Below are 15,438 nucleotides of genomic sequence, written 5' to 3'. Positions count from 1 at the left end.
GTGTGATCCACCTGTCTGGGTGAGGGCAGCTCCAACAACACACAGGAATCTCAACATCATCCAACACAAAGCAACCAGCTCGAGTGACACTCCTTCCTCAAACATTCACTCCCTCAATCCCTGACGCACAATGGCAGCAGTGTGAACTATCTACAAGATGCACTGCAGAAACCCATCAAGGTTCATTCCAAACCTACGACCTCCAGCATATAAAAGGTTAAGTGCAGCTGACACCTAGGAACACCACCGAATGCTGTGTCCCCTCCATCCTTGACTTTAGCTGTGTCAAAATCCGCACTTCCTTCTCACTGTGGGTATACCCACGCCACAGGGAATGCAGCAGTCCAATATGGCAGCTCACCATCATCGTCTTAAAGACAATGAAGGATGGGTAGTAAATACTAGCCTAGCCAGAGGTGCCCACATTCCGTTAAAAGATTTTAAAAATACCTTCCTGTATATTTCATTGAGATCACCTCTAATCTTCTAAATGCCAGAGAACATAAATTCTGTTTAGTCAACTTCGTCCCCCTGCGCCCCCCCCCCAACTCTTCACTTTCCTTTAGTGACCTCCCAACCCCCACTTCCTCTCCGTCATCTGTGCTCTCTACTTCCTCCATTCCCTCTCCTCTAACTCTAGCTCTCTCTCTGCTCCACTTCCCATTTGGAAAGCTTGCCTGTGAACCATCATATATCAACCTGTAGAAATCAGCTGCCGATCTCAAAGCACAGTACCCATCATTTTCAAGAAAATAAATAGATTGTTTCAACTCATCTTCAAAAAGACAATTCGCTATCTCCCCCCGCTAGAATTCCCTTAATGGGTGGGATCTTCTACAGGATCCTGTGGCGTGTTTTCCATGACTCTCCATTGGGCACCAGGGGGAGCTTCCAGCCCTACCAATGTGTTGTGCGTCTCACCCGTCCCATCGTCGCGAAGAATCAGAAAATCCCGCCTGCATCTACATCAGCAGACCACCTGGTGTCACAAATTATTTTGACTGTCAGATGTTTTTCTCATTTACCCACACCAAGCATGATTGTAACATAACGTACACATGCGAGGAAATCGAGCAAAATGCATACACATCTTGGATGAAGTCAAACAATGTGTTGCCTCCTCACAACATTCAGCAGTAGCGTTGCATATTAAATGTAAGGAGTGACTGGAACAAGGTATATTTAAAGCAGAGGGGTTTGTTCTGTTCAGCCTTCCATATGGACCAGAATATTTTCCTGCTATATTTATGGCATTATGAAAGCTCTTCATCCCATTCTAGGGATTTGTCGTGTTAGTCTTTGCCTAGTTGTTTTAAACCAGTCAGAAACCTACAGCATTACCAAATGTGGTCAGCAGCGGACATTTTATTAGTACAGCCATTTGTCCATTAAAAAATGAATTTAAAGAAGAGAATATGGAAGATATACTAATAACCCTTTTTGAATTCTTTGTGCTGTCTCATCGGGATGGTTAACAGATGCAGAAAGTAATTAGCAAAGCTAATAGAATATTGTATACTGGAGCGGAATTGAATATGGTAATAGATACGTTATGTTTGAGTTATACAGGGTATTCAAGAGATCACGTCTGGAGCATTGTTTTCAGTATTGGTCACCTTATTTAAGATGCAAATAAGCTGGAAGCAGTTCAGAGAAAGGCTCTCTCATTAATATCTGGAATAGATGGATTGTCTTACGAGGAAAGATGGACAGGTTAAGTTTCCATTCACTGGAGTTTTGGAGTGTAAAAGGTGACTTATTTGAAACAAGCAAGATCTTGAATAGTTTTGACATGGCTTTTGTGGACAGAATGTTTCATCTTGTGGAATAATCTAGAAACAGGTGTTCAAACATAAATATTCATCCGTATGAGACAGAAATGAATATCTTTTTCCCCAGAGTGTTGTGAGTCACTTCCTAGAAGGGCACTGGAAGCAGAGACTTTTGAATATTTTTGAGGCGGAGCTAGATATTTTCTTCATTAACAAAGAGGTGAAAGGTTATATGGGCAACACAAGAATGCAGAGAAATCAGTTTGGCTATGAATAATTAACTGGTACAGCAGACTTGAGGGGCTGATTGGCCTACTGCTGCTCCTAGTTCTTGGTTTCTATGTGATTAACATTTCTGCTTAACCAGTTGAAAAATAGTTTTTCTGGTATACACTAGAATGTTATTGGACTCACAGTAATCATTTACCTCCAATTTATCTGGTCTGTCTCATCATTGTCCACATCAGTGAAATAATTCTTAAATCACAAATATGACCTGTTTTATTAAAACATTGTAAAAGCTTTCTGTACATGTAACTTGTCCATATTATGGCTATTAAACAATACTGCAGTCTAGAGGGAAGTTCCATTTTTAAAATGGTTCTTAAACAAAACAGAGAACCACTGGAATAGAAACAGGTTTTCTCAAATATTACACAGTTCATCATTAAATCCAAGAAGCAGGAATTAAACATGTTGTTTGTTTTATTTGTAAATTGTTCCAGAGTCTGAATCCTTACACCGTCCATTCCAAATTCATTTGGGTTATTTTAAGAGTCTCTGGTTGAAGGAAATGAAGTGGTAGTTTCCTGGAGATGGTCTAGAAGTTTACTCTGGTCCTTCAGTCATCGGCAAATTGCATAGTGCCCTGAGATGCTCAGTGGGACGGTCAGTTTCTGGAAACAATGTAAGATCATAATATTAGAAGGAGGAGAATGTGGTCAGTTGGCTGTCTGCTTCTTTAGACATGCTTTGATAGAACAAAGAAGAAAGAAAAGTACAGCACAGGAACAGGCCCTCTGGCCCTCCAAGCCCATGCCGATCATGATGCCAAATTAAACTAAAAACATCTTCTGCCCTTACTACGTCCATATCCCATTGTTCCCTCACTATGTCCATATCCCTCTGTTCCTTCCCTATTGATGTACTCATTCAGGTGCCTCTTAAACGACAAATGATAAAGCTATTCAACTGATCCCAATGCAATACCTTTCCTCGTCTTCTTTTATATTTTCCATCTTTTTATTGGGCAAGCATTTGTTGCCCATGTCTAATTGCATTTGAACTGAGTGGCTTACTCAGCCATTTCAGAGGGCAGTTAAGAGTTAATCACGTTGCTGTGGGTCTGGAGTTACATGTAGGCTAGACCAGGTAAGCTCGTATCCTTCTCCAAAGGACATGAGTGAAACAGATGTGTGTTTGTGTCAATCAGCAATGGTCATCATTAGAATTTTAATTCCAAAGAGCAAAGAAAATTACAGCACAGGAACGGGCCCTTCAAGCCTGCAATGACCACGCTGCCCGACTGAACTAATAACCCCTATCGTTCCAGAAACCATATCCCTCCATTTTAATCCTGTTCATGTATTTGACAATACGCCCCTTAAAAGTTGTGTCTACTTCCAACAACTGTCTTGTGGGATTTGAACCCGGATCTCCGGATTAATAGTCCGACGACAATGCCAATGCCCTACCGCCTGCCTCAAAGATCAATTCAATTTTGAAAGTTACTATTCAATTTGGTTCCATCACGCTATCATTCCAGGTCCTAACTGGCTGTGCAAAGAAACCCATCATCATCACACTGCTGTTTTTCTTGTTATCTTACATTTGTACGCTTTAATTTTTGAACCCTCTGCCATTACAAATAGTTTATTTTCCCCTGATTTGCTCTATCAAATATCTTCATGACTTTGATTGTCTGCCTGGGCGGAATTTCACACAGACTGGATTTTACCGTCCTGCCGAAATGCACCGGCGTATGAACTCTCACCTAATTTTAGGGGTGGATATATCTACACCACTTAGATTACGGTGTTCAATAGGCAGCTCACCACCTTCTAGCAAAGGGTAATTAGAGATGGACTATAATTGTTGGTCTAGCCAGCAACCTGCAAATCCCGTAAAATGATTTTTTTTTAAGTTCTTACTTCCCAGGTGAAATTTACCTTTCTTATCCACTCAGTTGAAACTTTCCATGCATATGTCTCACTGTTCTGTTCATTGCCAACCCTATGGTTTTCTCATGTTTCTGAAACTCTCTCATGTTTAATTTCACTTCGATCTGGTTCTCCCTTTTTACTTTCCTCAGTTACCATTTAATTTGTTTGCTCTTTGATGGATTCCTTTGGTTTGTCACCATCACTTGTGCTTTATCTCACACCAATGTCCCTCTCCTAGCCCTCTTCAGCGTTTAATTTTACAGCAATTTCTGGAAAATTTGACAAGAGTTTCTTCAACTGCTTCGATTAAACAAACAAAGGTCATTAACAATTCATTGCAATTCGGTCGTATTCGCTTCAGGAGACATTTGGACTGTCCACACTAGATTCAACACGTTGCGTCTGAAATTTCGGGGACAGTCTATGCTTGTTGGACCGGTTTTAATGGGGAATTCATTCCTGCAGCACTGCGACTGTGTCAACGGTGCACGCGTTAACAATGACAATCTCCAGAGATCAGTCTGGAACCTCCCTGGCAGTTACCCCATAGGGAAATATCTCCTTCCCGTTAACTGTACATGTATTTCAGGCGTAATGTCAGTGAGGTTCTCTGTATGTGCAGAGAATTTCGCGTTTTATTCAGCAGAAATAACGACAAACGAGGACTGCAATTTAGTTTCCTAAAGCAGAGTTTTGACACCAAGATTCAGAGAGATCCGATACGGTTGCTGAGTTCTCCAATCACTTGCAATCTACATCAACATACTTAAATCGTTCTGTTGGGGAAAAATGCCCAGAGGTCAATCAGGTTGGATTTGGAGCACATTTCAGACCCAGCTAAATACATTAGCATGTATCAAGCCCTACATGTTAATGGACAATCCTAATGAGTATGTTTCTGTTACATCATTGTGCATATTAACCTGATAGTTTGTAATTATCTTCCTCAACGGTAGCCACCAAATATAGAGTCAGATCATGAGGTTGAATTAAGTTATTCTGAAAATGTGGATTTGATCCAAACCAAATATAAGAGTATATAACATTCACAGTCTGATCCAGCATAGAAAGAGACCATTTGGCCCATCATATCTGTGATCCTTCAAAGACAGTCAATAATGCCTGGGCTGTTTTCACTTGGGATTATTTTCTTGAATATTGAGGTTCTGTCAGCAGCTGGCAGCGATGGGTTTTGTGACAATGAAAGATTTTGTGTTCATACCAAAGATTTCCATTATACAGGAAAATATTTGGTTACCGGAAACTTAGGGCCATGATTGTGGATTGACCTGAGATGTTCCACAGAGCCATGATTCAGTCTGTATATTCTCTCCCCAGGTGAGGACAACATTGTGAGCAATGAGTAAGATTAAACTGAAAGCATTATACTTGTTCATTGTGGAAGTGAAATGCTTACTTTCTGACACTTTGTCCTACCTTGTTTCCTCCAGGACCACACCACCGGCAAACCATTGTTTCAACAACTGTCACCAACCTCACCTCTTCTACACACATTCTCTTTGACATCCTACGAAACTCATAGCTCCACAATCCGGGACGAACTGCCTTGATCTCCTTCCCAAATCGACAAACAGGACTGCCCCGGTGGACCTTTGCTTCAGGTAGTTTCTGTCCCTCTGAACACATTTCTTCCAGTCTCCCCTTTGTTTTTTCTCCCTTTGTCCATGTTCTCACGCCGACATCTGTCACTCAATGAAAAACTGAGCAGTTTGTGTCTAGACCCAACAGAGTTTAGGCGAATCTAGGTGATCACAATGCAACATATAAGATGCTGAGGGGACTCAACAGGATTGAGGCTGAGAGGATGTTTCACCTGGGGAGGAATCTGGTCTGAAGGGACAGTTTAAAAATTAATGACCTCCAATTTGAGACTGAGATGAGGAAAATTTGCTTTCTGTCAGGGGGTGATTATTGTTGGAATTCTCTTCCTCATTGCGCTATTGAAGCTGGGTCACTGAACATATTGTACATTCTTTCTTTCCCACTCCTTTCCACACCCTCCCAATCTCCTGCTCACAAACTCTTCCACTTTTTTATTCGCCCTCTTGCTCTATCTCACCCTCTCCCAATCTCCCTGCCAGCCTAAAATCTCAACCCCTCCATATTGCCTCCTATACCATTTGCCTTCCAACTGCTCTCTATCTGCTGCCCTCTATTTCTGACCATCTCTCATAATCTGTATCATCTGCTCGCCCTTGTTTTCTCTCCTGCTTTGCCAATCAAACCTCTTCCTCTCTCACTCTCCTACCCACATCCTGCTCTCACTCTCCTATTTGCGCTCTTTCTCCCTTCCCTCCCTCTCGCTATTCCGTGTTCTCTCTTTTCTCATCTGCACCCTTCTACATCCTTTCTCCTTCCCCCTCCCTAAATTCCTCTCGCCACTCCCTCGAATCTACTTTCTGCTCTCTCCCCACTTCTCTCCCCCCGTCTCCTTGCTCCTATCCCATCCCTGCTCCCACAAACCTTCACCCCTCATTCTCCTCTCCCCCTCACAAATTTCTCTCCTCTCTTCCTCACTACTCACACTTTCTACCCTCAAAGTAAAAAAGTAAAGTTTATTTATTAGTGACAAGTAAGGCTTGCATTTACGCTGCAATGATGTTACTGTGAAATTCCCCTTCCCACTCCCCCTCCCCAACACCCCCCCCCCCCCCCCCCCCCCAACCCACCCATCCCAACACACTCTCTAAATCACTGTGTTATTTTACCTTACCCCAAGCTCCAGCCTTTCTGACTCTGGATCTGAACATAGCAAATCCCTGGCTCATCCTGTCTGGCGACCGGACCAGTGTGAGACTCAGAGACAAATGGCAGCCGCTTCCTGACACCCCAGAGAGGTTTCATCCTGGTGTCTGTTTCCTGGAATCAGAAGAATTCACATCAAGGAGACATTTCTGGGTGGTGGAGGTGGGGGTGAAGACAGAGTGGAGTCAGGGAGTGGCCCGAGTGTCAGTGTACAGAAAAGAGGGAATCTACTGAGCCCTGAGTCTGGGTTCTGGATGGTGAGGCTGAGTCCGAAAATTGGTTGTTTAGCCTTCACCTCCCCCTCACCGAACCCACCCCCCCCTCACCCCAGTGTGGATTTCCAGAAGAGCAGGGTTTTCCTGGACTATGAGGGTGGACAGGTGTCATTTTACAATGCAGATAACATGCCCCATCTCCACACTTTCACTGAGAGAATCAGTCACATTTTCAGGCCGGGACGAAATGATGATGGGGAAAACTCCACACCGCTGATAATCTGCAGGGTTAATGTTCACTAACAGATCTATTCCCATAATTTCACACTGTCTCCCTGCCTCGTGCCTGCTCTAAACTGATCAGGGTTCAATTCCAACTTGGGGTCACTGTCTGTGGAGACTAAGAAAATGTGACATGTCTGTTACGACTCTCACCAACTTTTACAGATGCACCATAGAAAGCGTTCTTTCTGATTGTGTCACAGCTTGGTACGGCTCCTGCTCTGTCCAAGACCACAAGCAAATACAAAGGGCCGTGAATGAAACCCAGTCCATCATGTAAACCAATCTCACATACATTGACTCTGTCTACACTTCCTGTTGTCTCGGAAAACCAGCCAGCATAGTCAAGGATCGCACACACCTTGGACATATTCTCTTCCACCTTCTTCCTTCGGGAAAAAGATACATACGTCTGAGCACACGTACCATCTGGCTAAAAAACAACTTTCTCCCTGCTGCTATCAGACTTTTGAATAGACCTACCTTGCATAAAGTTGATCTCCCTCCACACCCTAGCTATGACTGTAAGACTACATGCTGCACTCTTCTTTCCCGATGTACGGTATAAAAAAGTTAAAGTTTTATTTATTAGTCACAAGTAAGGCTTACATTAACACTGCTGTGAAGTTGCTGCAAAATTCCCCTAGTCACCACAGTCTGCTTTCACTGTGTAGCGTGTAAGAAACAACACTTTTCACTGTATGCTAATGCAAGTGACAATAATACATCAAATCAAATAAGAAAATGAACAGCCTCAGCCTCTATTCCCCAGAGATTAACTGAGAATGAGGGCAGATGCTGGAAAGACGGTTCCCCTGGCTAGGATTTCCAGAACCAGGGACTTTAGCAGCTTGATGGTGATGTTCCCGGAATAATAATAGACTCTAACCAGTGGAGAGCCCTCCCCCCGCCATTGCCATTGAGTTGTGTTTTGCTGGGGCTCCTTGATGCCACACTGGGTGAAATGCTGCCTTGATGTTCAGGGCAGTCACTCTCACTCCATCTCGGGAATTCAGCTCTTTGCTCCGGATCGGAGAGATGCTCATTTCGGCTTCCTCCAGGAGCACTCGGCTCCACACCTCATTGCAGCCTCGGTGCAAACTCTCAGGAGGCCATGGAATGGAGTGAAACTAGACATCCCATGAGAAATTGTTGCCCTCATATGAAAGGAAGAGTTGAATGAGCGCCCGTGATGCGGCTCCGGGCGGCTGAGGGGGGAAAGCGGGCTCGCGGGAGGAAAAGCTCCGCCCAGAGCGCGAGGAGCGACCGCGCGCTGACCTCCAGCCCAAGGTCAGAGCACGGAATGAAGCGCGGCTCTGATTGGAGGATCAGGCAGCGTCAGCTGGGGCAGTGGGAGGGGCTGGACTCAGCACAGCATCACGTGATGGGAAGCGCGACTGGGGGAGGAGAGCCGGGGAAAGGACCCGGAGCCCCGGGTTTAGAAAGAGACAATGTCCCAAATTCAGCTTTCTCACCACATTCTGTGATCCTGAGTGTCACTGATTCACCAGCTCCATTCACACATCACGCACACACTGATTGACACCCACACTGCAACATTACATTGCGCTCTTCATCTGCTTATTCCTCTGCTCAGATCATTCCTGCTCAAAACACAGGAAATATCATCAAATCATCCCCAAATTGACTTGTAAGGCATGGTTACAGTGGATTAACCAGGGTTCAATTAAATACAGTCCTGGTGCTGCCCACAAAAGAATTATTAAAATAGTTGTCAAAAGTTGATTTGAGCCACAGAAATAAACCTATTTACCAGATATTGAAAAACGATGTCAATCTTAATATTTAAAGAGCATCTTAAAGGAGGGTGAGAGAGGTCAGGAGGTTTTGATGGAATCGCGGCCTTTGGGCTGGGACAGCTGAAGGCCCAGCCACCAATGTTGGAGCAAATAGAATCGGAGTTTAACACGAGGCAGAATTGCAGCAGCTCAGAGACCTTAGTAAGTTATCCGGCTAGGGGAGTTTGCAAAGATAGGGAGCAGCGAGGTCAAGGGAGGTGACTTGAACACAAGGATGTGTTGCAGGAACTGGATATATAATCACACACACTTCACACCTCAGGTGCACACAAACCCGTGTCCCCATCATAAATACAGACAACATTCAGAAAACACTGAAACAGACAGGGGATGATCTATTAACTTCACTGTGGTTCAGGGTGAAAACTGTGTTATTGACAGACAGAAATTATCAAAAACCGAATCACAGACAAGAGCATAAGGAATAAGGGAATGGAGTAAAGAATGGGGAAGGGCGCTGGAGTAGGGCTAATCCACATATTTCATAACATAACAGAATTGCCCATGGAATAGAGGAAAGTTAAGAAACTGACTAACCTGTTCCGTTATGCTCACAAGTATTAGATGGATCCTGGAGCTCTTATTTCTCAGTAAGAAATCTCACAACACCCGATTAGAGTCCAACAGGTGAAGGAGAGTTCTCCCCCATCAGGTGAAGGAACAGCGCTCAGAAAGCTTGTGATTCCAAATAAACATGTTGGACTTTAACCTGGTGCTGTGAGACTTCTTACTGTGCTTACCCCAATCTAACGCCGGCATCTCCACATCTTATTTCTCATTTTGACTCGAAGGAAGTAATCACATCTCCAATCACCCTGAGACATTTCGAACAGTCTTTTTGACTTTTGTGTACCGGTATCTCACGGATTTCTTGATCATTAGAATCTCAATTCCCTTTAACGTCCAGATGTTTTTTTTCATTGTTTCGGAAATCTTTTCTTCCCTGAGATCTCCGAGTAAAATGTTCCTCGGTGAGATTCTGGTGCATTTTAGAATCTCAACGGCTTCACTGATCAGCAGGAAACGACTCATGTTTCTGTCCGTCTGTCCAGCAGGACGCGTCTTGTCAGTTTCACAAAACAGCTTCAGTTCTCTCCGATCATTCTCACCTTTCATTTCCTTGTGGAATTCAGATTTAATTTACCAAATTTTATTTTGTCTGAGTCTCAATGTCAGAGGAAACCTCCCAGCATTTACCCTGACAATCCCCTGAAGAATTTGAGATGTTTAAATTAGATATTCTTTCATTTTCTCATCTCTACAAATTATAATTATAACAAAATTATCTCCTTATAAAAATCCCCCGGCAGAATTTTGTTTCATGGATCCTCTTTGCACTCGCGCAAATACACCTATATCCTACAATTCTTGTCTCCAGAACTGTAAACAGTAATAACAGCTGCCCACTCACCAAGGCCCTTTATAGGATCATAGAATAAAATCACAGAATCCCTCCAGTGCAGCAGGAGACTATTCGGCCCATTGAGCGCGTACCGACAACAATCCAATCCAGGCCACCCCACATATTTACCCTACTGATCACACACTAGGGGCAATTTCACACAATCAATCAGCCCGCACATCTTTAGAGTATGGGAGGAAAGCTTTGAGGAAATACACACAGACACAGGGAGAACATGTAAACTCCGCACAGAAACCCGAGCCCGGAATCGGAACCTGGTCCTTGGCGTTGTGAAGCAGCAGTGCTAACCACTGTGCCACCGTGCCTCTATTGTTTTGCAGAGAGAATTCTTTGATATTCCAATCCCTTTGTGATAGGCCGAAAGAGTTAATAGTGACCCAAGTCAACAATTTAAAATATAAAGAAATATTTTAGCTGGGAAACACGAGGCCTGTGATTGACTTTTTTTGGTGCGGTGTCTCTGAGACACTCTGTTGAGTCTAAGGAAGTTTGCCGAGTGAGTTGACCCTCACATCATTTTGACTGGCAGAAGGAATCCCATTGCAATACTGGCTGGAATACCAGACAACCCAGGAACCCAGGTGGGGGTAACAGTGAATCTCTTGGGTGGGTCTCTCCGGAGTGTTAGTTCTGGCCAGTTGTCTCTGTGGCGTTTTCTCCTGTTTCTGGTGACAGTCACGCTTCCCCGTTGGCCTCGCTGGTAAACTCAGTCATCCGCTATTGAGGGACTAAACAGTGATGAGAAAGTACGAGACGGCCGTGATCTACATGGATCAGAGACTTAGTCTCAAGATGGCATCAAGGAATGGGAATCCCGTTGTTGATGAATCAGAGTGACTGGGATCTGCCCCAGATAAACAACCTCCCCGCAGTGGCGTCTGTAGCAGCGCAATGTGCAAAATGTCAATGTCACCGCTACACATGTTGCAGCTCTCCAGAGCTAGTAATAAGATCTTCAACAACTCCAACTCGAGAAGAGATCTTGAGACCCCCGCCATTGCTACCAGCCCTGTTGGCAGCTGGGTTCGGGTCCCAGAGCAGAAGAGGCAGCCAACTCAGTAGGTGACGACACTGTTAACGAAGAGTGAACGGCCACATCCACCGGAAAATACGATCTTTGTAACAACACAAACCTCCTATAAGAAGAAATATTGTGTTTCCAATAAGGGAAGGGAAACTCCGGCCAATGAAGCGGCAATTGACACAATAGAGAAACATCCGAGGCGACCACCTTCATGGAAGGGGTCACTGTCGAGCCGACTTATGACAGAGCATCAGTCAGAGAGGTGATCACCCATTACCCCCATTGATGGGGTTGTTCTGCAGCTCCTCCCTCCTCCGCAGGATCACCTTCTCCAACATCCACATGACCAAAGTGCCCCAGGTTACAAACATCAGAACCAGGTGTTGGCGCTGCGGTAAAACAGGAGACTATCAATCCATTGCCTGGCACTGCCCTCAGTGTAGCGGAGAAAGGTAACCTGTAACAGTCGGGGAATACCAATGCAGCGAGTGCGAGATCAGCTTCACCACCAGGTCTGGGCTGAGCCAGCACGACAGGCAGATACATGTCGTTTTGCGCAACCAGAAGTGCCTGGAAGCATTTCAGGTCAATTCTAAGCTGGGGATCTGTACCTGTAAGTGGACCCCGGAGCAAGTTACACTCCTGAGCGAACTTGAACCGAGATTTGCAGGATGCCGGTACACCAATAAGGAAATCGCAAGCATTCTTCAAACTGAAACACCCAAATAAACCTCAGACAGATAAATAATAAAGCATTCCAAATAAAACCATCTCGCTTCATTAGCAACTTACTTTTTCGAAGTAAGCTCTATCCCACAAGTTCATCCCTAACAAGGGGGGATATCAAATGCTATCAAATCATATCAGTGATGCGAGGCAGCAAACAAAACCATCACCCACTTTTCTGGTTGCTGCCCATTTGTAAAGGGCGCAAGAATTAAACACCACAGCAAGGGATTCCAACAACTATACCTATGTGTCAGTAAGTACTGCTGAACATCTTACAAGGAGCCAAGACTAGTGGCCGAGGACGGCTCCTTATGGAAACCTGACAAAATACTCACGGTAGATCAGAGTTACAGTGGTGGGTGTCACAGTGCGGTACGAAGGCGAATACAAGGCAGCTGAGTTGTGTGGGAATTAAAACTGCACAAATACAACCATCTGGGATCGGAGGTGAAGGAATTGCCGGGAGGTTTTGAGCGTGAGTACTTGGGCTTTGTGCTGAGCGCCAGAGGGAAATGGCTGGAAATGAACAACACCTTACTAAGATTCCTATTTTACAGATAAACAATTTCTCAGCAAGGACAGTGTCAGGGAAAAGGGCGGAGAATAACAACAGGGAAAGCTCCATGAAATGGTGCAAGACAGGAGAGGTTAAATGTCTAAAGGTGTAACGGTACAAAGTATAAGAGAATGGGGAATGGGACTGGTGAAGAAGCATAAGGTGGTTCCAGAGCAGTGTTAATGGTTACAGCAGAATGGTAATGGTGGTTAGAATCTGAAGTTCCTGAATTCAATGCTGAGGCTGAAAGGCTGGAAAGGGCAGAATGGGAATATCCTTAATTCCTGTCAGGAACAACTAACACTGCATTACCAGAGCTGTGCATCGGGGTGTTAGAAAGAGAGACGTGTCGATGTCCTTTTAGAAACAGTTAATCAGTTAACAGTGAACTCAGTAAATGAGGAATAATAATTATATGTGAATGCGCTTTAGATGGAACATACCGAGATCACAGTCGGTTTTATTGTGTTCAGTGTCTCTGTGATCCTCTGGGATGTCTAAATGAGATCTGTGGAGAGTTCAGTGTCCAACATTTCATCCGGCAGAATGAATCCCATTGCGACATTCATCAGATGAACAGACAAACCAGGAGTGCAGTAGATTGGAGTTGACTTACACAAGGCAGGGTCTTGATACCAGGCCTGCAGCGATCCTGTTCAGTTCCTGAGTTCTCCAAACACTTGTGCTCCACGATTACTGTTGTTAACTCCCCCTGTCAGCACAACAATTTATATTTAAATAGTTTTCATTGCGGGTTTCTAAGCCAACTAAATATAGCAGCATGTATAGAGTTTTTGCAGAATTTTAATGCATAAATCCTTCTCACAGAATGGTGAATATTAATGTGACATTCTCCTGATAATCTTTCTCACTAATAGTCAGGGAACATCCCACCAAACAATGGGATTCACTGAATGGGATTTGTTAACCTGGATTTGATCAGATCCAAGATTCTGAATAAATAACAACGCCAGTCTGATACAACACAGAAAGAGATTATTGGGTCCATCAAATCGGTGAACCTTCAGAGACAGTCCCCACTTCTTGGGCAGTTTTTAATGGGGAATTCTTCACTTCAGCACTGTGATTCTGTCAGCAGGAGGCAGCGGTGCGCTTTGTAACAATGAAAGACTTGAGTTCACACAGAGTCTCAACCCATCCCAGAAACTGATTGCACCCGCAATGAATTACTCACAAGAACATGAACAGCCGTCAAGTAGAGAGATTGTCACAAATGACAGAAGCTTCCCAGACTTCTTTGGGTGGAAATGATTGTCAGTAAATTCCACTGGGCTCCGCACCTTGTCACCCTGGAAAGTTACAATGTTCCCAATATCTATCCCCAGAGAGAATTCACATTTTCCGACACTTTAATGTATAAAATTGCTGCATGATTTCACTCCTGAATGTCTCCGGTCAGATTTTAACGATTAAAACTGAGCTCCCCCCAGTGCTGATGATGGGTGAGAGAATGTCCCAAAATCGAGGAGAATTCCATCCGGCGGGAGGATTGTCGCCAATGACACAAACTTCCCAGATTTTCCATGTGTTGAAATGTCTGTCAGTAAATTCCGCTGGGCTGCGTAAGGGCTGTCCCCCAGGACAGATTGTCTTTCGTGTTCTCCACACAGGAGCTGTTTAACACCCAGGCAGTAACAATAAAACCCAATGTTCAACACTATCAGATATATGACACATTTTACACCAGAATCATAGACAATATCTCTGCAATAAAACAAGACATTGATTTCCAATCCACATTGATCTCTCTCCCTCCACCTGGCATTTTCCGAACTTTACAAAAATGCCTGTTAATAAATCTGATCCATCGGAAAATTTCACAGCCTGTGGTTTTTCTTGCTGGAATAGTGCGAGTGTTGGGGGAAACTCTTCAAATTCAATCCCAATGGGATGTCGTTTTACCTTCTCCCATTTCCCATGTCCCACAATCCTGCTCCCACGCCCTGTGATGTGCTTCCTCTTTATCAGGGACTGGGAGGGCAGCCCTGTCAAAGTTTCAACTCTCTCTACCTCAACCACTCCATGTGACAGTGAGTTCCACATTCTCGCCATTCCCTGTGTGAAGAAACCTCGCCCAATATTGGAGGGGAGATTCCACTTCAAAAGTTCCCTCATCAGTTCACAGTAAATTGCTGCGGATGCTGGAATCTGACGAAGAGACATCCAGACTCGAAACGTTAGCTCTGTTCTCTCTCCACGGATGTTGTCAGACCTGCTGAGATTTTCCAGCATTTTCTGTTTTTGCTCCGTCATCAGTTGATGTTTCTCTGGGTCAGGGTCCCCGGGAGAGATTCAGAAACATTTATAAAACCGCAAGTTTCTCTTTCTAGAAAATAAACCAAACTTCACAGATCGAACCCTCTAAATATCTTCTCGATACCTGTTGTGTAAAATGTCTCCTTGACATTTACAGTACTTGATGTTTTAATCTGAGCGGCTGCAGTCATGAACACAATTCAATTTCTGGGTCTGGATCTCACACCAAGTTTCACCAGAGTGGTTTTAATCGGCACTGGATTCAAACTGAAGAGAAATGTCATGGAATCTCAATCCCTCCCATCTCCACCTCTTCTCCCCATTCTATCTCTCCATCTCTCTCTCTTTCCAGTGTCAACATTCCTGGGAGCCCAACCCACCCCAGACAGAGTTCAATGATTCCCCACCGTTA

The 15,438-nt window shown here is 44.3% G+C and overlaps 1 long non-coding RNA gene across 2 annotated transcripts in view; it reads right to left on the bottom strand.

Moving 5' to 3' along the window:
* Positions 1-2,459: 2,459 nt before the first annotated feature.
* The window catches only part of LOC145348177 (uncharacterized), a 36,393-nt gene continuing 23,414 nt past the window's right edge, over positions 2,460-15,438 (bottom strand). The window contains exons 3-5 of one of the 2 annotated variants that reach the window (XR_013887920.1): positions 13,193-13,461; positions 6,669-6,814; positions 2,460-2,668 (exon numbers count right to left, since the gene is read on the bottom strand). This is a non-coding gene — a long non-coding RNA (uncharacterized LOC145348177). The remainder of the gene's footprint in view (positions 2,669-6,668; positions 6,815-13,192; positions 13,462-15,438) is intronic. The other variant, XR_013887921.1, reaches the window with a different exon arrangement.

This window comes from Carcharhinus amblyrhynchos, chromosome 9 (genome assembly GCF_965287045.1).
Source record: "Carcharhinus amblyrhynchos chromosome 9, sCarAmb.v2.hapA, whole genome shotgun sequence".
NCBI classification, from domain to species: domain Eukaryota; kingdom Metazoa; phylum Chordata; class Chondrichthyes; order Carcharhiniformes; family Carcharhinidae; genus Carcharhinus; species Carcharhinus amblyrhynchos.
This window is presented reverse-complemented; position numbering and strand designations above follow the sequence as displayed.